This window comes from Schistocerca serialis, chromosome 1 (genome assembly GCF_023864345.2).
Source record: "Schistocerca serialis cubense isolate TAMUIC-IGC-003099 chromosome 1, iqSchSeri2.2, whole genome shotgun sequence".
Lineage (NCBI taxonomy): Eukaryota > Metazoa > Arthropoda > Insecta > Orthoptera > Acrididae > Schistocerca > Schistocerca serialis.
The window spans coordinates 993,064,467-993,091,871 of NC_064638.1; the positions used below are offsets into that span (position 1 = coordinate 993,064,467).

At 38.1% G+C, this 27,405-nt stretch overlaps 1 protein-coding gene across 6 annotated transcripts in view; it reads left to right on the forward strand.

Moving 5' to 3' along the window:
- The first annotated feature begins 10,571 nt into the window (after positions 1-10,571).
- The window catches only part of LOC126413018 (large proline-rich protein BAG6), a 215,267-nt gene continuing 198,433 nt past the window's right edge, over positions 10,572-27,405 (forward strand). For 2 of the 6 annotated variants that reach the window (XM_050082913.1, XM_050082950.1), the window contains exons 1-2: positions 10,572-10,703; positions 11,649-11,730. The gene's annotated coding sequence lies outside the window, so the exon portion shown is untranslated. Of the gene's footprint in view, positions 10,704-10,777; positions 10,796-11,160; positions 11,431-11,648; positions 11,741-27,405 lie in introns of those variants that run through there. The other 4 variants (XM_050082921.1, XM_050082936.1, XM_050082944.1 and 1 more) reach the window with 4 other exon arrangements.

Sequence of the window (27,405 nt, forward strand, 5' to 3'; positions counted from 1 at the left end):
ACAGCCATGCGGACAGCCACGTAGACAGGTAAGCAGACCTATGAACTTCGTGAAGTTTTGTCCTAGACGTTTTGATCGCTATAAAAGACAAGACTGCCCATCACATAACGCAATGTGTTACACATGTGGAAAAAAGGGCCGTGTCCTAGCAGGTTATTTGCAACGGCACAAAAACGCCAATTTTGCCCACTTCCAGAATAAACAGGATCGTGCATATGCAGTGAACGTTGTTTTTTCCAGATCTACAACAGGTTCTGACAAAAGTGAGATTAAGATTGTGCCTCCTTCTCACCCTAGTGCTGTGCAACGATGTTCTAACAAACTATTTGTCTCATTACGGATTGCTGGCTGTCGTATGAACTTTCAGTTAGACACAGGTGTTTCAGCCACTTTGCTTAATCGTGCCACGTTCAAACAGTTCAGTTCACCACGCCTTTATAAATCTAGCAAGCACCTCACTGCTTACAATGGACAGGGAATTCCTGTGATTGGACAATGTACTTTGTCTGCAACTCACAAATCTCACACCAGGACAGTAGCTTTTGCTGTGTTGAAGTCAATAGACAGTGAGAACATTCTCGTTTTAGGTGCATTTGATTTGTTTGGCCGTAGCATCCACGACAATGTACTGCCAATCTCTACATTTGTACCACAGGACAGTGTAGACAGCTTGCTTAAAGAATTTCCTGAACTATTTTCAGAAGGAATGGGAAAAGCTAATAACTTTCTAGCGCATGTTACATTGAAAGAAAACGCACAGCGTAAGTTTTTCTGAGCCTGCTCTGTTACAATTGCTTAAAGAGACAAAGTAGCCAGTGAATCGAAGGAATAGCAAGATAATTATGTAATTGGTCCCTTTCAAGCTAGTCAGTGGGCAAGCCCAATAGTTTTATTGCCTAAGCCTTCTGGTCGCATTCGCATTTGTGTTGATTTCAAGTCTACAGTCAACCCAGAGACAGTAATGGCACTTATCCGTTACCTCGCCCTGAGGAACTCATGGACAGGCTTGATGCAGGACGTTATTGTTCTAAGATAGATATGCGTGATGCCTATTTGCAAATCCATTGGATGAAGAATCTAGGAAGTGTTTGTTGTAAATACACGCTTAGGACTGTTCAAGTATTTGCGTTTGACCTTGGGCACTGCTTCCGCACCCGCCATTTTTCAACGTTACTTGTATCAGCTGACTGCAAAAGTGCCATTTTGTTCAAACTCCCTTGACGAGGAACGCATTGCCAATTTGTGTGCTCTTTTTAGAGTGTTGTCAGAAGCAGGACACAAGTGTCCTCTCGAAAAGTGTGACTTTTTTCAAACTGAACAACAGTACTTAGGTCATGTGATAAACAATCAGGGTGTACACCTCATACAATCTCATTTGATTATAGTCCGTGCCTTCCTGTTTCTCGTAATGTGTCTGAATTGCAGTCAGTACTAGGCAAGATCAGATCGCTGTGTGGACTAAAGACTGTCAAGACGAATTTCAGAAACTCAAAAACGCTTTGCTTACTGACAGATGTTTAGTGCATTTTGACCCTGCCAAGCCAGTAGTTTTGCAAGTCGACGTTTCTTCCTACGGAATCGGCGCTGTGCTTTCTCACTGAATTGGTGCACAAGACAGGCCTATTGCTTTTGCCTCAAAGTTGTTAACTCAAACTCGGCGCAATTATTCTCAAATAGAAAAAGAGGCTCTCGATGTTGTACATGGTGTGACTAAATTCCATCACTATTTGTATGGTCGCAATTTTCTACTTAGTGACAGATCACAAGCCTTTGCACTCCTTGTTTCATCTGTCAAAACCGGTTCTTACATGCACTGTCCAAAAATTGCAACGCTGGGCTTTGTTGCTTTCGCAGTATCAGTATCAAATTGTGTACAGATCTACGGCAAAGCATGGCAATGCAGACACCCTATCTCGCCTTCCGATTGGCCACGACTGATTTTGATGCATCTGCCGCATCTTGTTGGTGAATCGATGTGCAGGACTTTTAATTGCTTGCATCTTTTCCCTTGCGAAACCGAAAAATAACACAGGTCACGGAAGTAGACCCAGACCTTAAGATTTTGTTGCATTAAATTCGCATGTCTTGGCCTCTTTCATTGAACAGTATCCATAACTCAGTTGTGCACCGATATTTTCCATGTCGGTATGGTCTTTCAGTCCAACAAGGTGTGATTCTAGTTCAAAATGACAGTTGACAATCCCTTGTGCCTATTCCCAAAGTGTTGCAAAAAGATGTGTTGCGATTGCTCCATCAAGGACATTGGGGAGTTGTTTTCACTAAACAGTTAGAGTGGCGGCACTGCACATGGCAGGGCATGGACGCCCACACTGAACAGACGATGTCACAGTGTCGTGCATGTTTGGAGAACCAAGCCGCTCTGCCACAGACAGTCTGAGCTCGGCCTAAGACCCAATCGCCATGGCAACGAGTGCACATTGACTTTGAGGGACCACTTTCGAATACTCGTTGGCTCATAGTGGTAGACTCTTATAGCAAGTTCCCATTTGTGGTGCCTATGACTTCTATCGTATCACGTAACGCCATTCAAGCATTGTCTTTCATATTTTGCAGTGAAGGTTTGCCAGAAGTACTTGTGTCGGACAATGGACCACAGTTCACTTCACATGATTTTGAACAGTTTCCTGAATGGAATGGCATTCATCATGCAACAAGTGATCAATTTCACCCGCAGACCAACGGAGATGCAGAACGCTTTGTACACACTTTCAAGGAACAGATGGCCAAGCTTTGCACCACCCACACACGGGAACAGGTGCTGCAACTCTTCCTTGCCTCCAATCGCTCCCACCTAGGAGACGGACCATCACCGGGGGGACTTCTGCACGGCCGCTGTCATCGGACGCTGCTCCACTTGCTACACCCACCGCAGTACTGGCGCCGCCAATGGTCAGCAAGTATCACTTTGCAGTGTGCGATCTAATTCTTTTCAGGCTTGATGGGCACCGTGGGCGCTGGGAGAGAGCCGTAATCCAGGAATGCACATGATCTTCTAAGTATTTTATTGCAGGTTCTGATGGTTTGCAGCGCCGCTACCAGAACCAAATTCGTGCATGTCATTTACCCCGTGATTCTGCTGCTTTTTGTTCATCAGATTCACAACTTCATGGGACCGCACAGCTGCCTGCTGGTGCCACCATGGCTCCCCAGGAGGGTCCCCACTCGCCGACCCCATGGATTTGGACCCACCATAGCTGTCGCCATCAACGTCATCGCCCCAGCAACCATCCTCAGGCCTGGACATGTGCCCTGGCAGCAGTTTTCTGGAAGATGTTCCTATTGCCTCGCAAGCCAGATGGCAGGGTACGATCGGGAGAACCGAGAAGTTCCAGTGTCATCCGTCGCAGCACAGTGGGAATCACAGTAGCAGTTAGCTCTGCCACTAACTCCGAGACAGATAGCACTTTAGCAACCTTAATTGCGAACATAACGGACTTCGTAATTCACCAGTAGGGAGGCTAATGTTGACTATACAGCTGACCTTGTATATCTGGAGTTAAGTAAACTTTCCATTCTTGTGAATAAAGAAACCAGTTAATCTGTGTGTGCAGTTTGTGTTATAGAAAGAGTGTACTGACCACCAAACAAAATCCTCTCCTTACTCCTTTGGTACAGCTCTACAGAGACAACAAGATGATGTAAAATTGTTCACAACCATAACTAATATGATGCCACTGTTTGTGGGTTTCTATAGAGGCACAGTGAGTTACCATTCACACAGTATGCCACAAATTCTATATAGTTGCACAGCTTTCAGTCTGGCATCAACTAAACCATATAGGAAGGCATTAATGTTGTAGTACTGGTGGATAACTGGGAATTCACGTGGGAAAATTTGGGATCGGGTCGCCCTAATTCAAAGACTGGGGTCCCCATACAACTGCTTCAGTGTTCATCATCTTTAATACATAACTTGTCTTTATTAAACTCAGACAAGCTTTAAAAAGCAGTCAGCAGCAAAATTGACCGAGCAGACTTTAGAAAAATGACTTTTAAACAGCTGCCACTAATGAGGCACCAGCAATTAACAATACACGAAAAGTGCAGAATTTTAAAAGCAATTAGCAAAATTCCCTGCACAGCTTTTTAACTAAATGATCTTTAAATATCTACCATTAATTATGAACCTACTATCACTCAGTAGACAGCAAAATATAGATTAGATTAGATTAGATTAATACTAGTTCCATGGATCATGAATACGATATTTCGTAATGATGTGGAACGAGTCGAATTTTCCAATGCATGACATAATTAGGTTAATTTAACAACATACTTAAGTTAATATAACAACTTTATTTTTTTGTGTTTTTTTGTTTTTCTTTATTTTTTATTTTTATTTTTTTATATTATTTTTTTATTTTTTTAATATTTTTGTTTTTTGTTTTTTTTTCTTAATTTATATCTAAAAATTCCTCTATGGAGTAGAAGGAGTTGTCATTCAGAAATTCTTTTAATTTCTTCTTAAATACTTGTTGGTTATCTGTCAGACTTTTGATACTATTTGGTAAGTGACCAAAGACTTTAGTGCCAGTATAATTCACCCCTTTCTGTGCCAAAGTTAGATTTAATCTTGAATAGTGAAGATCGTCCTTTCTCCTAGTATTGTAGTTATGCACACTGCTATTACTTTTGAATTGGGTTTGGTTGTTAATAACAAATTTCATAAGAGAGTATATATACTGAGAAGCTACTGTGAATATCCCTAGATCCTTAAATAAATGTCTGCAGGAAGATCTTGGGTGGACTCCAGCTATTATTCTGATTACACGCTTTTGTGCAATAAATACTTTATTCCTCAGTGATGAATTACCCCAAAATATTATGCCATATGAAAGCAATGAGTGAAAATAGGCGTAGTAAGCTAATTTACTAAGATGTTTATCACCAAAATTTGCAATGACCCTTATTGCATAAGCAGCTGAACTCAAACGTTTCAGCAGATCATCAATGTGTTTCTTCCAATTTAATCTCTCATCAATGGACATACCTAAAAATTTGGAATATTCTACCTTAGCTATATGCTTCTGATTAAGGTCTATATTTATTAATGGCGTCATACCATTCACTGTACGGAACTGTATGTACTGTGTCTTATCAAAATTCAGAGAGAGTCCGTTTACAAGGAACCACTTAGTAATTTTCTGAAAGACAGTATTGGCAATTTCATCAGTTAATTCTTGTTTCTCAGGTGTGATTACTATACTTGTATCATCAGCGAAGAGAACTAACTTTGCCTCTTCATGAATATAGAATGGCAAGTCATTAATATATAATAAGAACAACAAAGGACCCAAGACTGACCCTTGTGGAACCCCATTCTTGATAGTCCCCCAGTTTGAGGAATGTGCTGATCTTTGCATGTTACGAGAACTACTTATTTCAACTTTCTGCACTCTTCCAGTTAGGTACGAATTAAACCATTTGTGCACTGTCCCACTCATGCCACAATACTTGAGCTTGTCTAGCAGAATTTCATGATTTACACAATCAAAAGCCTTTGAGAGATCACAAAAAATCCCAATGGGTGGTGTTCGGTTATTCAGATCATTCAAAATTTGACTGGTGAAAGCATATATGGCATTTTCTGTTGAAAAACCTTTCTGGAAACCAAACTGACATTTTGTTAGTACTTCATTTTTACAGATATGTGAAGCTACTCTTGAATACATTACTTTCTCAAAAATTTTGGATAAAGCTGTTAGAAGGGAGATTGGACGGTAATTGTTGACATCAGATCTATCCCCCTTTTTATGCAAAGGTATAACAATAGCATATTTCAGTCTATCAGGGAAAATGCCCTGTTCCAGAGAGCTATTACACAGGTGGCTGAGAATCTTACTTATCTGTTGAGAACAAGCTTTTAGTATTTTGCTGGAAATGCCATCAATTCCATGTGAGTTTTTGCTTTTAAGCAAGTTTATTATTTTCCTAATTTCAGAGGGAGAAGTGGGTGAGATTTCAATTGTATCAAATTGCATAGGTATGGCCTCTTCCATTAACAGCCTAGCATCTTCTAATGAACACCTGGATCCTACTATATCCACAACATTTAGAAAATGATTATTAAAAATATTTTCAACTTCTGACTTTTTGTTCGTAAAGTTTTCATTCAATTTGATGGTAATACTGTCTTCCTCTGCTCTTGGTTGACCTGTTTCTCTTTTAATAATATTCCAAATTGTTTTAATTTTATTATCAGAGTTGCTGATTTCAGACATGATACACATATTCCTGGATTTTTTAATAACTTTTCTTAATATAACACAGTAGTTTTTATAATTTTTGATAGTTTCTGGGTCACTACTCTTTCTTGCTGTCAGATACATTTCCCTTTTCCGGTTACAAGATATTTTTATACCCTTAGTAAGCCATGGTTTGTTACAAGGTTTCTTACGAGTATATTTAACTATTTTCTTGGGGAAGCAGTTTTCAAATGCATTTACAAAAATGTCATGAAATAAATTATATTTTAAATTGGCATCAGGTTCACGGTACACCTCATCCCAGTCTAACTGCTGTAGGCTTTCCCTGAAATTTGCAATTGTTAAATTGTTGACTGAACGTACTACTTTGGAGGACTGTTTAGTATTGCTGAATGGAGCTATGTCATTTATTGTAACTAGCTGTGCACCATGATCGGAAAGACCATTCTCAACAGGCTGAGCATTTATCTGGTTAAACTTATCTTGGTCTATAAAGAAGTTATCTATCAGTGAGCTGCTATCCTTTACCACCCGAGTAGGAAAATCAATAACGGGTATCAAATTGAAAGAACCGAGTAATACTTCAAGGTCATTTTTCCTATTACCCTCTTTCAGAGAATCTACATTGAAGTCCCCACAAATAATAATTTGCTTCCCCCTGTCTGACAGATAGCACAACAAGGAGTCCAAATTTTTCAGAAATAGATGAAAATTTCCTGATGGGGACCTATATACAGTTACAATTATAAATGTGCCTTTATTTAATTTAAGCTCACAGGCACATGCTTCTATATGTTTCTCTACACAAAACTTTTTTGTTTCTATACTTTTTGCACAATGATAACTTTTGACATATATGGCAACTCCTCCTTTCTCCATTTTTTTCTCTCATTACATGTGCAGAGAGCTTATAACCACTTACATTTACCTTATCCATATCAGTAACAATGTGATGCTCAGACAGGCATAGTATATCTATTTCATTCTCAGCTTCTAAATCTTCCAAACAAACCAGAAGCTCATCTACTTTATTCTTTAAACTCCCAATATTTTGATGAAATATACTTACATTATTTTTAATTATACTTTTATGAGAACCTTTCCGTATTCTAACATTTGCAGTACTCTCCTGTCTGAGTTTCTCATTGTGCTTAGGCCTAGTTCCTATACCAGTGGTCACATGGTGTTCAGAGAGGCAGATTATGTCAATTGGGTTGGGTGACTTTAGTTCATCAATGCAATTACCTAGGACTGAGATACAACTTGGTGGAGATAAAATTTCTGGTGATTGGTGAAAATTTATAATTGATAGCTGTGATTGGTGATCCAATGTGTCCAATGTGCTAGAATTGTGCTGTTGAATTTCTTTCCTAAACTGAAGATTTGTTTCAATCCTGACTTCTCGTAGAACTTGGCATCTTTCTGTCTTACCTATCCTAAAAAAGGTGCTGCTCCAACACCTGTAACCACTGGTATTTTACCATTCATGGCAGTGCCTCCCCCCCTTAAATTTCCTGCTATTACCCCAGCCAGTTTCCCCTTCCCTTTCCTGTTGAGATGTAGGCCGTGCCTGGTATAGTCCCACCTACTGAGATAATCAACAGGAACCACACCAATATGAGCCCCCGCACCCGACACAAGCAGCCGTTCCAACTCCAAATTAACTCTCCCAACAGAAGAGTTCAAATGAGGCCGGTCATGGCGTCTCAGGACAGATACAAATTCAACATTGGTGTGTCTCGATGCCGACGCAATCTTTACCAGGTCACACTCTATACTGTACCCAGGATCTCTGTCGATGCTGTTCCCTGGCCCTCCCACAATAACCACAGTGTCTTCCCTGGTAAATCCTTTACAGAGTGAACCTAAATCCTCTGTCACCTGATCCAGACTAGCATTTGGTTTGAAAAAATTTGTGACCTGGTATTCTGGTCCTAATTCCTCCTGCAGAAGTTGGCCTACACCTCTGGCATGAGAACTGCCTAACAACAAAACTTTCTTCCTTTTCGATGACTTTCCTACATTCTTTTTCAGTTTCCTATTGAAAGTTTGTTGTGTCCTGTCTACACCTACCTCTGCTTGAGGCTCATCAGTTTCTAACTGAAGCAACAGGTCAAACTTATTTTTGACATTCACCACAAAACTGTCAGACTTAGTTCTAGGCCTGTTCCTTCTGCTACCTGTTGCCACTTCCCACCTCTCTTTGCCCTTCTCCCTCCTTAACCTGTCCAGATCTTCCCTAGCCTGATCTAGCTCAGCCTGAAGGGCAGCAATTTTCCCCTCCTGTTCCACTATCTTCCTATCTCTGCTGCAAATCCTACATAACCACTGATGAGCCTGATCCACTTTCCCAACACCCACGCCACTGCAGTCCCCCCAGTGAAAAAAACTACTGCATACATCACACCAAACCCCGGAACTAACAATTCTACGGCAAGTCAGGCACTTCTCACTCATGGCAAAAAATAATACTTTAGCTAGAATAAATCAATTAAATTACCGAAAATCAAAAAAAGACGTTACAAGAATTAAGCCTATTCACAAATGTATATAAGCAAGTTTCTGATTTAAAATTCCGCTGGTTTTCTGAGATATGTATTAAAACAACGAAGGTATACGCTATGTATTATATATTTCACTCGATGGAATGAAAAAGGGGCAATTAAATGAGATACTTTAACTTTGATTCTCCAAAAACGTTACGAGAATAGGCCTATAAACAAATGTATATAGGCAAGTTTCTGATATAAAGTTACGCTGTTTTTCTGAAATCTGTATTAAAACAGTGAAGTTATACGCTATTTACGGTATTGAAAAAGACAATTGACAGTCACTTCAGAGGCAGCTACGATTAGACAAAATGCACTATCAGTTTTTAACCAAATGACTTTTAAACGGATGCTATTGATTATAAATGGTGGTTGCATAAAGCGAGAGGTAAGGACATACACAGAAGTTACTTAACTTTGGCGGGATGGCCGCCGTCCTTCCACTCGTTAAGCTTGCAAGAGACCGGGACTGCCTTCACTAGCGTCAAACCAGTCAAATAACCTCCAAGTCGCTGGTGGGTTTTGCAAAATATCGCGCCCACTCATGGAAACCTCTTTGCAGGTCAGTCAATAATCGGCACTCAAAACCAGGCTTAGTGACGTCACAGGAGCCGAGTCACTCTCTCGGGTATCATCCAGAACTCCAAACCTCTAGCATCCCCGAGTGAGTCACTGTGTGCACCACACACTCACTGGCCAAAACCTTCCTGCTTCGCGGCTTTTGTCCCCCACTGATAGCGCCACCGGCGTGCCTCCAAAGTTATCCAGACAATGATCGCCAGCGAGGGGCGAAATCGGTAGAAGGCCAAGCCCGCTAGGATCACTGGTTGTGACATTGTAGTTGTGACAAGAGTTAAATACAAGGAAGACGAAACTCAAATGTTGGATCCGAAAATATATTTCACCCAGGATGAATCAGGGTCACAAATACAATTATAAAAGAAGTAACACTCGAAGAGAAAATGCTGTCTGCTTTGGCCAGCTAACAAACAGATGGGATGTAAATATCATCTGCAGACAGGCCACTCTTCCAGGGTTTGAGAATATTGTATTCGTCGATGTAAGCTACTCAAATAAGTAATTTTTAGTTTAACGACGGCCACATCACACACGGGTGTTATTTCCCGCACATAATCTACAATTTAAACAGTGCTTGGTCTCAGAAAGCACGAGATTTATACGACTCGCTTTTTTGGTTACAAAATAAATTTATTTATTTATTCATCCCAAAAATCTTTCAGTATTTTGGGGTACATCAGGCGTTCCACACACACGCACACATTGCCACGTAAAATTTAACAGTAGTTTCCGTTGTTGTTGTTCTTGTAGTTCCAGAAGCTGCGAAAGTGTATCTGCTGACCACTTTTTTTTTTACTTTTTTCAGTAAACAAATGAAAACACGCTGAAATCCAATGGACTACAGCAGCAATTACTTCACGATAACCGTGACAGAATGCTCTTGTTTCGGAATACAGTCACCAGGGAGCAGTGGTGGAAGCCAAGTGGCGTCGCAAAGTACAACCGAGTCAACTTTTTGTGGCAGTGCCACTGCAGTATGCCATTAGCTATAGCGTCACTTGAAATGCATATGTGAACCCGGCCTCACACCCGTGAGTGATTCATCACTTTATCGTATAGAAATTATGTGACAATTAACTAACTACTTGGTTTTAAGTGACTTTAGTGATGAGGACTGAACATTTTTGCGTCAATGTGGAATGTTTAGTGATAACAAATATCACCCTGTTTTGTGTCATCTATGTGTGAACCATTTATTCGTTGACGAAGCCGGATGAAAATGTTATATGTTTTCTGTTAAGATCTTTGTTACCTACAAACAACATCGAGGTGTAACAGAAGTCGACAAATGGTTATCGTGTGGAAGAAGTGCTAACACAGTGGTAGAGTAATCTTCATGTTTGATGAGGTAATGTGAGGATGAGGTGTCACATTTTGATTTTTGTTTTGTTTTGAATACTTAAATAAACTCGCAGATCTGCCGTAGTTCATGGTTAACTGGTATGCTGAACTTGTTTATGCGTGTAATACCCCTCATTACATTGATCGTTAGTTAGTCATTGATGTAATTTTACCAGATGAGTGTTTATTTACGTAGATGATGTTGGTATTCAGATATGTTTATCTGTAACCTTACGATATTTACTCCGTATTTTTTATCATTATTTATTTAGGATATTGTTCATAGTAATATACTCACATTCGTAAGATACTAGATAAGAGATACTTTTTATGGTATTAAAGACTCAAATTTGTTTAGTCTAAGTTAGCAGACGAATAGATACATTTATCGTGGCCATGTTCGAAGAACAAATGTGATCTTTGGTGATGAAAGTGATAGCAATCGTTCTAGGATGTCTCAATTTCATAGAAGACAAAATTTCGTATTATATTAAGAAAATTTTGTAGGAGTAGAAATTCATTGCGCCCTAATTGAATTTTTGTTAAACTTTAAACGTTCTTATCCTGTAGCGATACTTTTAATAAGTTAATTTTGGAGAGTGTTTTTTAATAGGTGAAGTAAATGCTGACATTGGAGAGATGAGAGTTGTGGTATAGTTATTACTTGCCGTAAGAAAGAAAGGCGTAGTGTGGAATCATCCTAAGAATACCTGCCGGAAGTCCGGAAGAGGAATGTTAGTTGAACAAGATTTAAAAAAATCGTTTTTACACTTGTTGCAACTCTTTTGTAATTCCTTTTCATAAATATAGTTTATGCTCGCCAAATAGAGAATGTAGCACAAGTTTCCCCGGCAATAGTGGTATATTTGTTGACACAAGATGTAGTTCAGTTTGTGTATAACATATGTTAGTTCTCCATTCAGTGTGTCGAAAGGTATATGTCTTGTTCCAGGCTGTTGACATGTCTGTAGTTCAACGAGACGATGAGGAATAATCGATGAAGAATTAAAATCGCACGTCTTGATTGTGTAGAGGTACAGTAACATACGTATACAGAAATTGTTGTAGTTCATAAATTAAAGACTGTTTCACTGATTAGTATGCTAGATCAGTTTATCATAAGTGATAAAAAAGCTCTTTACTTTCATTTGCAGTACTATAGTTGATATAATTTTATTGTGATGGAGTAGCTTGTGTGATGTGCTGATTTTGTGCCTGGAACACTGCCTGCAGTTTGCTTTCATTCTTTTAAGAGAGATATGTCCACACAGATATACATTTGACACCTAATTGATGCGCCTTATAGGTAATTAAATATGTAACACATGTAATTATTGAGAAAGTTGTCTTAACATCATCTTCCAAACTATAGAGTTAAAATGTTTCAGTGAAAAGGCTCCTAAGTGTTTCAGGATACGTATGTCAGTGCAGGTAGGTTGTCAATAGATGTGGGGTGGGAATTGCACTGTTTAACTTTTGCGGTGCTTAAAATTTTATCACAAAATTAAGTGGATTACCTGGAACCTGTGAAGCTGCTTCATTGGCGCACAAAAAACTGTCATCTTCTAACCTATCCATCGGCTAGGCTACAGATCAACCTGTCTTGACTCCCTATCTCCTACAGAATAATATACACACAAAAAAGTATCCTTAGTGTTCTGTTTGCTTAGTTCTATGCATGTAAGGGTAGGTAGCAGTATAATTATTACATCACTAGACAAAGCAGATGTCTAGTATTTGTACATTCAGATGAATGTAAGTGTGCAATTAAGAAATCTCTAAGGAAATAGCCATTCATAGGATGCATTAAAAGGTGAAACATATTTCTTTAATGTTTGTATATTTTAACTTAGCTCACACACAATTTCTTGATGTTAAAGAACATGCCATACTATCTTCTTCAAATTTTCATTATTTTTTCACGTGAAAATTGGGTCAAAATAAATATTTTTTTTCTCTTGGGTTTGTAATGTTTACATCCGAAAATTTCGAAACTGTTCAATGATATGATGGTAGTGTTTAGTATATTTTAGGATAGAAAAGGTAACCTAACATTTGCAATACACTAAGTGACCTGTCAAAGTAAGCATCATCTTTGTTGTATTATGCCTGGGACACTAAAATTTTCACCAGCCGTTTGACTTTATGTAAAGACTTTTGTAAGCTGTGATGATGGTTGAAATATATATAATTGTAATCTTTTTGAGATGTATAGTGTTACTAGGGATTAACCATTTATTACTGAATGGCAGATTTTATTCTAATTAAATAAATTTATATAGTAAACACAGTTGTGGTTGTGTATAAGAGGCTATTTTTTATTTGTGGGTGATCGGTTTCAAACTACTAAAGAGATCATCATCAGATCTACATTCCTTGGTGAGAGTAGGAATCGTTGGTGTGGAGCAGATCCGTCTGCCAAATTTATTTCTTGGGGCACAACGTATTCACAGACTCGCCTATTCAGCTTTAAAAAAAGGCATTTTTGTAATTTTGCTGCCTCTTGGATTAATTTCTGTAGACTTCTATTGATAGGCTGTATCTACAAAGTTGAATAACCTTGTTTCTGTTTGCTGAATTATTGGGTGCAACATATGTTTATTTGCTAACTCACGTGCTAACAATGAAATTAGTGCTTCAGAATTTTGAAATGTTCTTAAGGATGTTCAATCAAAAAGTTAATAGTGCTGTAAGTTACGTGGTGCTGTGATGTGTTAACAGAGATAGTGAGTGACTGTGTTGTTGTAGTAGTAGTATCCCAGATCTTTTCAGCACAATGTCTGAGTAGTGAAGATATGCAGATTTCATATTATTCTACTAGTCACACAAAGATATTAATTCAACACTCTGTCACCGGTGTAGCAGCATAGATGCCTTCTGTGACTGCAGGTGGCCACACAACAGTAGTCAAGTGTTAATAGACCATCACATTAAAGCTTAAATGTGGTATACTATCATTTTACAGAGACAAGACTTTGGGAAATGTATGTATCTCTGAAACCACTATAGAATTTGGCTTTGTATGTGTAGTGCCACTTGGTGTCTTCATAATCTTTGGTGTTTGTGCTTGGAACTTAAGTCATAAAATTTTTTTCTTCTGGTTTCATTGTATTTTAACTTGGTTTCTACGCTCACTCTTATCCATGTAACACTTATTTGTAGCCTTCGATGGGTGGCCATTTAACTTCTCACCGTTCATGTTTTATTGCGGTGCAAATGTGTAAGTAATTGAAAAAAGAAAGTTCTCTGTGGGACACTATATAGTAATCTGAAAGAACTGTCATAGCTAACAGAAGAAAATTGTGTTTGCTTCGGAGTTTGTTGTAATGTACAGTATGAGTGTAGATGACATTTTTATGATGCATACTGTTATCACAGTGTAAACATTGGCATGTTTTCAATTAGCTGCTGAATGTAAGGTGTACAGAAATTTGTACAGGCAATGTATTTTCCTTGCAAAGTTGTATGACCAAACAGGTCTTTAACATTAATTTCATAAGTGAAGAAATTTTGTTAAAATATTTTGTCTCCTTTATATTATCCATCTGAAAAATGTGCCTCTGATGGATGTAGGAAATGATCACTCAAACTTCAGATGTTTTAATATCCTAAATTTAGTTTGCTCCAATAATACGTTAACATTTGCATGACCAACAGTCTTTGACTTTTCTTAATTGACACCTCGTAGAGTTTAATATTAATTAGAATCAACTTTTATTAGCAGTTGGATTAACTCGTGGAGAACAGTAGTTTGCATATTGGACCTGTGATATTAGGATGTATTCATTTGGCTGCTATTGCAGATAGGTCGTAACTTCTTTCAGTTGTTTTAATCATTATGTAGAGATTGTTGGTTAGTTATGTTCCATGATCCTTTTTGTACAATAGATCATAATGATGTGGAACAGGTCATTTTACATTCACATCACAAATTAATTTGTTTGTGCAGTTACATTCTGATTATTTCTATTGTTATTTAAATTACAAAAGGAAAAACAGATATACAGGTGTGAGTTTGTAATTCCTATCCGCCAGCCTTTACACATTACAGTAATAAAAATTCTTCTATGGAATAGGAGTAGTTGTCAAGCAGAAACATTCTCAGTTTATTTTCAAATTTTACTTTCCTATCTGCCAGACATTTTGTATTACTGGGAATGTGATAAAAAAAAAATGTTGCAGCATTGTGCATCCCTATTTGTGCCAAAGACAACCTTAACGTGAAGTAATGAGTGTCATTTTTCCTTCTGGTGTTGTAATTATCAACATCATTGTCTCTTCCGAATTGTAGTGGATTATTTACAAAAACTTCTTGAGGGAATAAATATACTGTGAAGCATTCGTGAGAATGCAACTTCTTAAACAGGTTGAGATTTTCACTCTGCAGTGGGGTGTGCGCTGATACGAAACTTCCTGGCAGATTAAAACTGCGTGCCGGGCCGAGACTCGAACTTGGGACCTTTGCCTTTTGCCGGCAAGTGCTCTACCAACTGAGCTACCCAAGCACGGCTCACGCCCCATCGTCACAGCTTCGCTTCTGCCAGTACCTCATCTCCTACCTTCCAAACTTTACAGAAGCTCTCCTGTGAAGCTGTGAGGGTGGGGCGTGAGTCGTGCTTGGGTAGCTCAGTTACCCCGGAACATTATTCTGTAAGACATCTCCAAATGAAGATTTGCAAAATATGTCAGCTTACTGATTTGTTTCTCCCCAAGATTTATAATGAATTTAAGCACAAGTGTGGCTGAACTAAGTTGTTTGAGGAGTTCCAATTTTTTTTTTTTCTCCGATTTAAATTCTCATAAATATGGACTCCTAAAAATTTTGAAGCTTCCACCTCATTTATTATTTGCCCGAATTGTGATGCATATATCATTGGTGTAGTACACCTAGATGTGCAGAACTGAGTATGTTGTGTCTTTTTAAAATTGAGTGCGAGACTATTTGTAGGAAACCAGTTAATAAAACTTTTAAGAACTTCAGTTCACTATTTAAGATTACCAGTTTTGAAAAGTCTGGTACTGATTTGAGTTACTAGTATACGTATGTGGTGTTTCAAAGCAATCGCAGGAAGTATACTTTGCCATGACTGATTACAAGTGGCTCAGTGGGTCTCCTATCCATGAAATGTCATTTTAATGCTCTGCTTTTGAGTGAAAACTCTAGAAACTATGAATATGCTTCCAGTAACATAAAAGTTGTGGACTGAGGTGTAGAGTGAAGGCAGTGAGAGCCTGGCCACTTTTCCTCTGTGGCACATAGATTGGCAGTGTACCAGTTTTGCATAGTCAATGGGAGGTTAGTTTCAGGTAATCAACGAGGGGCACAAAAGAGAGTGAAATTTTATTGTCAAAATTGATGACTCATATTCTTAGCAGATTATGTAGCTGTGATGGATCACGAGATTGCTATAAATGGTCTTTTCCACAAATTTTACGTTTTACTTTATTTATTTACATATTCATTCGCTTAGTGATCGGTGGTGTAGTAAAAGGTGTAGAGTATCTATGTTGGTATAGTTTTGTTGAGAGTTGTTGAATCCAGCAAATGTGATGTAATGAAGAAAAATCTGCTACAGTTATCGAGCATTTGAAGCAGATAATTTCAGCTGTGTGATAGTCTTACCTGTTTTTGGATTATGTCTTTTGTTTTTCCAAATACATTTTGTGCTCATATTCACTTGAGAATTCAACAAAATAATTTCAACTTGTTGCCCCGAGACACATCTTGCTGCCCTCTCATTAGATACAATCTTCTGTTGGTACAAATCTTTGTGTTTCCATCATAACTCATAGGTGAGTGCTGCCAACATTGTTCCACAAAACACATTCATAAGAGCACTGCCCTGTTCTAGATTTTTGTTATCAGTTTCATGGTCTGTAATTTAGTGTGTCTTATATCAGCAGCTGATAGAAAGTAATCACGATGCTCAGTGAGCTAGTATTTGAATATGTCATTACTTGTGCCACAGAAACTTTTAACGTAGTTGTTAACAATGCATTACTCCTCCTGCTGTTAAATGTTAACCTTGCCTTAAAAACCTTCAGAATTGAGCATATTTTGAGGGTGTCTGTAATTTTTCATCCATAACTTTCACTCTTTAAATTTCTTCACATTGTCTTACAAAGTGTTGAGTCAGCAATTGTGATTCACTTGTACAGCATCTTCTACTATACAAACATAGTTTACCATGTTTCATGGTTTCAGAGTGTATAAGCTCCAGGAAATCTGGGAATAACATGGGAGTTTTTTTAGAATTTTGGGAATTTCTTTTCTGGTATAAATTGTAGCTGCCTTACAGTAGCTTTTCATACCATATGCATAACACTTCATATGACTGCACAATGTTAGAAACAGCTTTGCCTACGTAATTGATTATAATTTTGACATTCAACTTTTTGCCACACATTATTCACTCTGGTGGCTCACTAAATGCTTGTTATAAACTAAAAACCTTATTTATTTGAATTTATTTATTGAAATTGTGAAGCAAACACAGATGAAGTAATAAAATTGAGGTTACTACTGAACTGCACCCTGATAACCATTTTATCTCATGCACCATGAACTTTTCAATCTCAGTTTTTGTAATCTACTGCTAAGAATGTATTTCATGTATAAGAGTACCATCTGTTGCCTCATAGTGCACGAGAAAAACTTCCCCTCTGTTAAGACACTGCAGGAAGCAAGTCACTCTGTGTTGTATCTAAGCCAACAATTACTGCTATGTGTGAGTTCAATGTCAAGTTCAACTGCAAGCTCCAGAAAATGTGCTCAATAACATTAGTGAGAATCATACAGCTAGCAGTATTAAGATACCTAGCAAAGTACAGTGTTGTTCAAACCTTGGATGGTAATGTGAGGTGTGGCACATTGTAAAGTAGTATACAACCTAGTTCAGCATGCAGAAAATGTGAGTATTAAGGTAAATGTTTGTGATAAATATGTATTAGTTTTGTGGAAAACTTAAAACCTAACCAAAACACATGTGATAACAAATACAGTTGTAACGTATTATTATGCAAACATGTGAGCATATGTTTGTTCACAATTCTTAACTATTTTCAATTAGTGGGCACACTGCAACAGGTTTGTGTTTATCATGTGTGCTGAAGCAACCAAATTGTAAAACATGCAGCAGAAACATTCATATGCAAGGGGGAACCAGAACCTGACATTTGTTGTTCAGGGATATTTTCTGTGTAGTTTGCTATAGGGGACCTGTGGTCTCCAGCAGCTCGTTACAGAGTGCTGTATTCCTTTTGATTTCATACCCCCATCCATCTTTGTAACTGTATTGTGCTGAAAAAATGTGCATAATAGAGCAAATGTTGGTGGTATGTGCTGTGTGTTTCTTTCTTGGAAACATACTACCTTCATTAATTTACTTGACTTGCTGTTAACAATATTAATGCTCACTTTACTCTTTGTTTTTAAACTTGTATTGGACTGCTCTGTTCTGTCTCGGGATCGTTTTTGTCTGTGTGAATTGTACATTGATACACAACAGTATGGATAAGTTTACTGATGAATAGTTGGCCAATATGCATCTCATACGTGGATTCACCGAATGCAATGGAATGTACTACTCCAACAAGCTACAGCAGTTACAGGAGTGTGTCCTCGTTCAGTGTAGACGCATGATGTCCAGGTCCCATAAGTGCGTTGATCCCATGGCCCACAGTGTTGGGAAGCGATGTCACAAAGATGGCCCTAGCTGCTGCCCCAGTAGCAAAAAGGTCTCACTTGGTGGGTTTACCTCAGCAGTGCTGTGTCAGGTGGGATGGCTTGCTGGCAGTTGATGTGACTCTTCGGGGTAGCAGCCTACAGCAGGAGGAAAGTTTGGGGCTGCATGGCAGCAGCCAACAGCAACACACAGGAGATGCTGATTCCAAGTATAGCTGTGTTGAGCTGGCCAGACAGCTTTTTATGCGGGGCAGGTCTTGTGTTGAGGTCACACACACGCAGTCTGCCAAGTACCAACCAAGTGTGTCAAAATGCTGGTTATTGTCTCACCAGCTGAATTGTGATTGCAGAGCTGCTTGCATGGCATAATTGATGAGTTCGGGGGTGTTGGCAAATATTTGGATTTTGGCATTGGTCCCTGTCTTGTGCTTGCACCACTACTGCCCTCCCTTTCTGGAGTAATTCAGTCCACTGACTTCTTGAATGGATAAGGTAGGTGCAACAGAGAAGCTGCTTATACGGTTCATATTTTACAAAATACTAGTCTGGAGCAAAACTTCGAAGTCAGCTACTGTATTTATGTATGTATGTATGTATGTAATCTTTGTTCCCATATTTGTATTTACACTATCGTCACTGTTCTACCTTCTTGGGCCAGACACAATTACAAATGACAGGTATCTCTATTGCTCGAACACTAGTATATGTGATATGTTACTACACTTGACGCCACTGGTTGCTCTTGTCCATACCAGTCACACTTTAGTCTGCTTTTCAGAGTTTCCTCACTGCTTCATGTAGCATTTCCTATGCTGCCCTACTGAGCTTCTAGGCAAAGCTGGTCCATAAAACACAGTCCATACATTTACATGACAATTCAGAAGCTGTGTTACTCCATTTCATAAGAATAGGAGTGGGGATTCGGGAAGCATCCTACAGCATTACGAAACTATGTACCTACTCATTCTCACTTTTTTCCCCATCATCGCATGTTGCAAAAGGGATCATATGGGTAATTAAGAAAACAAGTAAAACAGATAGCTCATTTGTCCCATGAAATACAGCAGTTGTGTATAATCTTTGATAATACTCTGGTCAAGTTTGTCTGTGAGAGATTTATAATGATTGTTCAAGTGTTTGATGCTAATCTTAAAATGTCTAAATTTAAGGCTAGTGCAGTAAATCAAACTATATCTTTCCAGTCTTGTTACCAATTACCAATTAAAAGTAGTTACCTATTAAAAGTTACACTACTAGGATCGGAAACCTTCTAGTGCTTCACTCCCTTCCCATAGAAAAGATAGAAACCCTCCCCAAATTGTTGTTAGGACAGGAGAGAAAATAGTCCCCTATAAAACTTAACAAGACATATAGAAACCAAACAAAATTACATAATGTATTTTAGTACTTTGTAATACAAAAAAAACACTTTTTAAACCATCAGTTGGTTAAGTATAACATTTATTTAACTTTTGTTGCGTTAGATGTGGCTATTGCATAAGGCACCTATAGAGGAGAGACCGAGGAAGGGTTTAGGCATCATTTATTCACATTGCTAATCACAGTTACAACAGTGCCGATAATTCCTACTACCAGGGCCTGTACTGTTAAAACAGATATTTCACATGGTAAACCATACCTTAGAATTCTTTCACACAAGGGTAACAGGTACAAAACCCTCATTACTATGAATGGTCCCATTTTCTCCAGAGCTGTTACTTCAGACGATATTTAAAACACAACTTGACAGTCACTGTTTGGGTAAAAACCCTTTTAGAAAAATTTAAAATAAAATACATAATATTGCATGTTAAGATTTCTTATGAATTTAAACATCAGAGTACAATAAGAATATAGACACAACGAAATTGGACATTGGCTGCAAGTGGGAAAAAATTTGCATCGGATCGGGATTTGAAACTGGGTTTCCTGCTTACATAAAATGTAGACTGGCAATGGCAAGGAAATCGTTTCTGAAGAAGAGAAATTTGTTAACATCGAGTATAGATTTAAGTGTCAGGAAGTCGTTTCTGAAAGTATTTGTATGGAGTGTAGCCATGTATGGAAGTGAAACATGGACGATAACCAGTTTGGACAAGAAGAGAATAGAAGCTTTCGAAATGTGGTACTACAGAGGAATGCTGAAGATTAGATGGGTAGATCACATAACTAATGATGAGGTATTGAATAGAATTGGGGAGAAGAGGAGTTTGTGGCACAACTTGACAAGAAGAAGGGACCAGTTGGTAGGACATGTTCTTGAGGCATCAAGGGATCACAAATTTAGCGTTGGAGGGCAGTGTGGAGGGTAAAAATTATAGAGGGAGACCAAGAGATGAATACACTAAGCGGATTCAGAAGGATGTAGGTTGCAGTAAATACTGGGAGATGAAGAAGCTTGCACAGGGTAGGGTAGCATGGAGAGCTGCATCAAACCAGTCTCAGGACTGAAGACAACAACAACACCAACAAAGGAGCAGACATTTTTCCTTGGATCTTTCGCCATTTATTCTTAGTGCAAAACAATCCTTTTTGCCTGGGCATAAACGAGAAAACTCATCTTCAAAGAGTGTGAGGACATTTTGTTTTACTTCATCACTGAGCTTTTCCCCTTTTCAGTTTGCACGTGTTGCCAAAATCCCATCTTCCATCTTTAGTTTCCTAGCCTTCTTCACCATCTTAGTTGAAACGGCAAATTCTTTAGCCATTTTTTCAGTAGTGCAGCTATTTGGGGCCAGGGTCAAAATTTTAACTTTACTGTTATTGCTTGAAGTCTGAAGTTCAATCTTTACTTGTTCAATTAAGATGGCCATACCTTTACATATATGGCACTCTTCCATTCGTATCTGAGCAGTAACTACTTGGCTCACACCAGCAGCTGTGGAAATTACTTTAGTAAGGCTGCCTGGGGCTTTCAGACCTTTGCACTTTATGTATCCCATTGAATCCCTTTTGCTGATCCATTGAAGATTTAGTAGTGATTCTCCAAGTGATGATAATAAAGTGTTAGCAGTAAAGCAATCATCAACTTTTAGCCGTGTCTTCAGTGGATGGTGATTCTTGCTTATCCTGGTGGGATGATTCTTTTTGGGCATTTCATGTGTACTTTTGGTACAGATTTTCTGACCAGGTTTAAAAACTTCACTAGTCAGTAACTTCAACCTGCCAGCCATTGCAGTGTTTACTGATGTTAAAGCCTTCATGGTTACATGCTTTTCTTTACCAAATGGGTTGCAGAAGTTCCACAGGAATTGAAATTTTGTTGTCAACAAGGCATTCTGGTATGAACAAATTTGGGCGTCTTCAAACAAAGCCCAGACCTACACTGAATAAGCTTCTTGTCAGTTGGTGACATTTCCTTAACTGATTGTAGTTCATTTTTGCCATGGTAGAATGTGATGACTTCAGACAATATTCAGTATTGTTTTATATAAAATATACAAATTAGGCTATCAAAACATATTGTTTTAGTGCTAACGTTCAGCTACAACAATAATTACTGATTATTCAAACACTCGGTACTCAACACTAAGATTGTACAGTGTCAACATAAAAGATTTCACTGCACAAAAAACTGACACTGAAAATTGCCAACCTAATGAAAGCAACAACTGAAAGTGATGTTTCAGCAATGTATATCACTACTATGAGGATAGAGCTTTAAAAAACTATTGCTGTTTTAAAATACCAATGGAAACTGAGTGACAATGCATTGTAGGGTTAAAACCTTCTAAAGCAATATAGCATTCCCTTATGATTTTCTAGATTTTATAATCTTCAGGGCACTTTCTGAGGTTTTGTTACATCTATATTCTACACTGTAAAATAATGTAGAAACACTTCTTATTAGCATAGTTACTTTCCCTAAACCACAGGAAAATCTTATAACGCTAAGATACTACAATTACACATTTTTTATTTGTAACTTCAAATTTTATTAATTTTTGTATTTATAAGTAATCCATTTTCCCTACTTTTGATAAGCATTCTTAATCATCAATATGCAAGAGCCATAAATTAAACACTATAGCTTTTAGAGCTTAAAGGATGCTCTATCCAGCTGTGGCAAGAAAAAAAGGATTGAAGAAGACACAGTTGAGATATTGTCCCCGAAAATACCCTAAAATTAGCAAGTAGAAAATCTTAGCCAACTTGGCAGATGCATATCTTTTCATCTGGGCAGCCAGTGCCAATTAAATTTGATTGATATATAGATGTCATAGGTAGGAATAGCTATCTGAAGTTTTGACGCGCATGGCTCATGCGGAAAGTAGCAGCAAACCATGCCTCTCAGAATAGTGCGGTGAATTTTTTAGCCACTTTAGAGACTTGTATCTATATTTAGGTAGGCTAAATCCCTAATTTTTTTGTCATCGTGTGATTCAGCATAAAAAGTTGTCTATGTATATTAAAGCAAATTACCAAATGTTTGCTAAAACTTATAAAAAAGCCTAGCAAAGTTGCCACATTTACGCCTTCGTACATGATGCGGAGGTGAGTAGCCTCTTTTTAAAATCCCCTAAGAATTCAACCACTGTAGATACTGAACTGAAATTTGGTATATAACCATCGAAGCCATGTAGAACTTTCACACGAAATTTCATTAGATTTGGAGCTGTTAGCTTGGGGACACTTCTTAATATTGGTTGTTTACATGTTTGCCACCTTTGTTCGTCTTTCCACTGTGTTCTAAGTATTCTAATAAATTTACTTTCATCCAACCCTTTCCTACTAGCTTGTCTCTTTCTCTCTGTAGTAATTAGCTAATTGCTGTCTTCAATAAGTGTTCTATGGTTGAAACATTTTGATCGTTTGTGAATGGTCTTGGTTGTGCTTATATCTTTAATTTTGATTAGTGAGAACTTGTTTAACAATATTATTTTATGAGAGCTTTGCTGTTTATTTGTGTAGCAATGTTACATTGATTGATCTATTGTCGTATCAGTCTTCTTCTTGTGGCAGAAATCTTTGTAATTAGTTTTGTCTTCTTGATCTTCAGTTTAATCATGCTTTCTTAAAAGTTCATTGCACTACAGGGTCGCCGCATGTGAGAGTTTGGTGAATACACGTGTTAGGAATAAACTGCATATCTGCCTTGTCAAACTCATGACAGGATGAAATCTTCTTAAATATTGATTCAGCACCACTGTCTACGAATCTGTATTCCTGCAACTTGGAGTTACAGTCAGACTTTATTATACATTCACTACATTGGTCTTCAAAATTAAGCAAGAATGTCTTTCTTAAAAAACGACACTCTCGACAGTATGTAAGAAATACCCAAGTGCACAATTAAATATTTCTTTATTTGGCAATATGATAATGTCACTCACTTGCCAAATGAATTATAATCCTAATAATAATAATGTATTTCCTCTTTGCTATCAAAATACAGCTCAGTCTTCTGATATGAGATTCACTATCACCTCCCAGCCCTGAAAGTGGCATGCTGATAGACACGGCTGTCCATGCTGGTTGGATAAAATTTGTCATTTTAAACAATAGATACCATTTGAGCCATGTCATTATGACAGGCAGCCTCATAGTTTTCTTGTGCATGTTTGCATATTTTGACATTATAGATAGTAAATTTATACATATTGTGTATTTTGATTTTTTAATAGTTAATGTGATGTATTTTACACTGTAACCCTGTGCATGAATACCTTTTTCTGCCTTTAGTGCATAATATCACATTATTGTGCATAATAGTGTATTTTCTCAATTTTGCTCCATAAAATATGGAATTTCCATAAAGAACGATAAACCATGTTATTTGTCAATGATCTCAGAATTTCCACCAAGGAGGGATATAATCTTGTTACTCAGGAGTACTGTATTTTTCTGAACCACTACAAAGCAGTCATACTCTAATCTCCTTTGACCCTCCAAGGTCATTTTACACTCTGTTTATCAGTCTGCATTTGAGCTGCAGAAGTTATCAGTGAATGAGCTTGAACCTTTTGGAACAGTGTGATTATTACCTACATGCTTGTTGGAAAAAGAGATCTGATATCACTGTGTTTGACAGAGAAGCTAGAACAATTTTTGGTGGTGAAAATGCAAAGGTTCAGCAATTATTCAGCCTTACACTTACCTAAATTTCTTCATTTAAGTATTTATCTGTCACTTCTTGAAATGTGTAAAGACTGTTAAAGAATGTCCTGGCAGATAAACGCATCAGCCTACATGAAGAGAATTTGGATAATTATTTATAAATGTGACTTTTAGTTCTGGAGTCTCCAAAGAGATATTCTGCTTGCCTTTGATTCAGCTCTTCTCATTCAAGTAGTGAAACTGCATCTTTAAGGGAATTGGAAACTGTCAAGAAAGAAAGGAATTCGGAAGGAATTGGCTGTGGTCCATAGTAAGAGAGCAACACCACATAAATTGAAAATCGGAAATGCAGAAAACCATTTTCAAGTTTGCTGGCTGATGGTTTCAAACCATCCCACCTCCCGAATACAGGGATTGCTAGCTTAGTGCCTCAACTCACAGAGCTACCCCAGTCAGTGGAAAATTTGAAAAAACCGGTTGTTGTTCATTGTGTTAACAACAAAATCAAGCATATCACTCCAAGGAATTCTGATGTTGCATGGCTTTCCTTTAATTGTGCATGTCTGGTCATTTCATAGTGCTTGAATGTATGCATATTTTAAGATTTAATTATGCATAGAATTCATAGCTTCATTTATTGTAGCATTACAAGAACATAAATAGATTTTGGACAGATGGGAGGGGAGGGGATAAAGGGCACAGTTGGCTCAGACAAATTTAAGCATCATGCTGAAAAATCTGTAGCAAATGAACTAAAAAATGTGCTGTCATCACATAGCTCTTCTGCTCTCCACAAAAACCCTCCCCCATTGTTCCATATTGAAACTGATTTTCATGATTGATTACTGTCCGTGGGACCAGATTGGGCTGTATTTTGCCATTTGGGCTACTGATGGTTGAATTTTGTAAAGAAATACAACCATCCCTGCTTAGGCAATATTTTTGTTGATAAACAATTTTTGGGTGACACAGACAAATCCGAGTGAGTTTTTATGCACTGATTTTAATATAATGTTATTTGTAATGATGTTCACTGCCCCACTGCCTTGTGAAGTACTGAAATATTGCAACCTCAAAGTTCTAGCAGTCTTAAAATGACCCCTCCAGTGCTAACATTAGACTGCTGTAGATAGCTATTTTAGTAGTGCGCCCATATTTTTAGCTTACCATAATGCTAGGGGATGAATCAAAATGGGTTTATCCCCCCCCCCCCCCTCTCTCTCTCTCTCTCTCTCTCTCTCTCTCTCTCTCTCTCTCTCTCTCTCTCTTTCTCTCTACAAACTTATCAATGATTAGAAACAATTGTAACAGCTCATGGCACGAAAACACTAATTGACAGCACTTACATTGAATCTAGAATACTAAAGGGAGAAAATGTTCCATTGCTAGCAAACCATTAAGTTTACTGCTTCGCATTTTATTCAAAGGAAGTCATTATTTATAGGTTACGCATTAGTTTCATTTGATCTCCAGCGGTATATTACATACCAAATTAAGTACAAAATTCACTGTTTTACACCCTGTTGCAATCATAAATTTTACTAGGGTTTAGTAATCTAGGGTTAAATTTAACTGCAGGTAATAACTGAATTGATTAACAATACAACAATTGAACTTGAGTAAGGCCGGAAGGCCAGTAATGGGCTGTAGTTGGTCTTAACTAAAGCACAGATGGGTGATCGCCAGTAGCATTGTTGATAGATTAAATCTATAACCCCCCTCCCCCCCCCCCCCCCCCAACACACACACACACACACACACACACACACACACACACACACACACACACACACACACACACACACTCTCTCTGCTCCACCCTCTTTGGCTAGGTCTTTGTGCCAGCATCCAGTTCAGGCTCCAACATTCCACTGATCAAAATAAAAAATGCTATTACAAATTTATTCCACATAAATTGACATATTGCGCCGTGACATCAAGCACAGCACTACAGTTCCGATCACCACACAGAGCCCAGAAGGGATAACTCAGGCAAATAAATAGAACAACCAGAACGTGCTCTGTAATAAATCTTCATACATAATATACTTCTGACCCTTGAAAGGATCTGTCTACTCAACTTTCCGAAAGAACAACTATTTACAGTTGTTAATTTTACATAAAGACAGTATGAGATTTTCTTATTAATCAAATAGTTTCCTTTTTTAAATTCTTACCAATAAAAATAGTGGAATGTCCCGTACACTCTCTTAATTCTTCATTACTTTTTCAGTCTTGGCTTTCAGTGGCCAAGCATATGGCAGGAACGATACACATTTGGCTTCTTCTTCCTCCTCTTCTGGGCTGTCCTCCCTCCTGTTATCAGTCTGTGAGGCACATCTTATTTGTGTCTCATCGTAACCGTTTTTGCAGAAGGTTTGCTGGAGGCAAGCTCTTCGTGTTGCAAATTGACCTGGCTCTGTGCTAAGTGGTCACTACTGAGTTGCATAGTGCTGTGGTGGCAACTGCGATAATTAAAGTATAGGTTCTGTTCATCTTCTTCCTGTAGGCAGTGTCCCAATGTGCTGTCCGTATTTCTCTTTATCAAAATGTCGAAGGAGGTTAGGCTTCTGTTCTCTTCTACCTCCGTGGTTAGCTTGGTGCTGTCATGTTTGTCACCAAGATGACTTAGCAACTGTTGTAAGTTTTCTCTGCCAAGTGGCCACACTAAAAATGTGTCATCTACATACCTGTAGAACATCTTTGGTTTTAGGTGAGCAGTATTCACCGTTACATCCTTCAAGTGCTCCATGTATAGGTTAGCAATACTTGGAGCTAAGTGGGGACCCAAGGCAACACCATCTATTTGCTCATACAGTTTCCCACAACATTTGAAGTATGTGTTGTTTACTACATGTCAAAAGAGAGTGAATGTGTTCTCATTCAAGTGTCCCTCAGTAGAGCTAAGAATCTTCCTGTGGCACCTGGGTGGAAAGCGATGTGACTTAAAAGCTGACTAGCAGAGCCT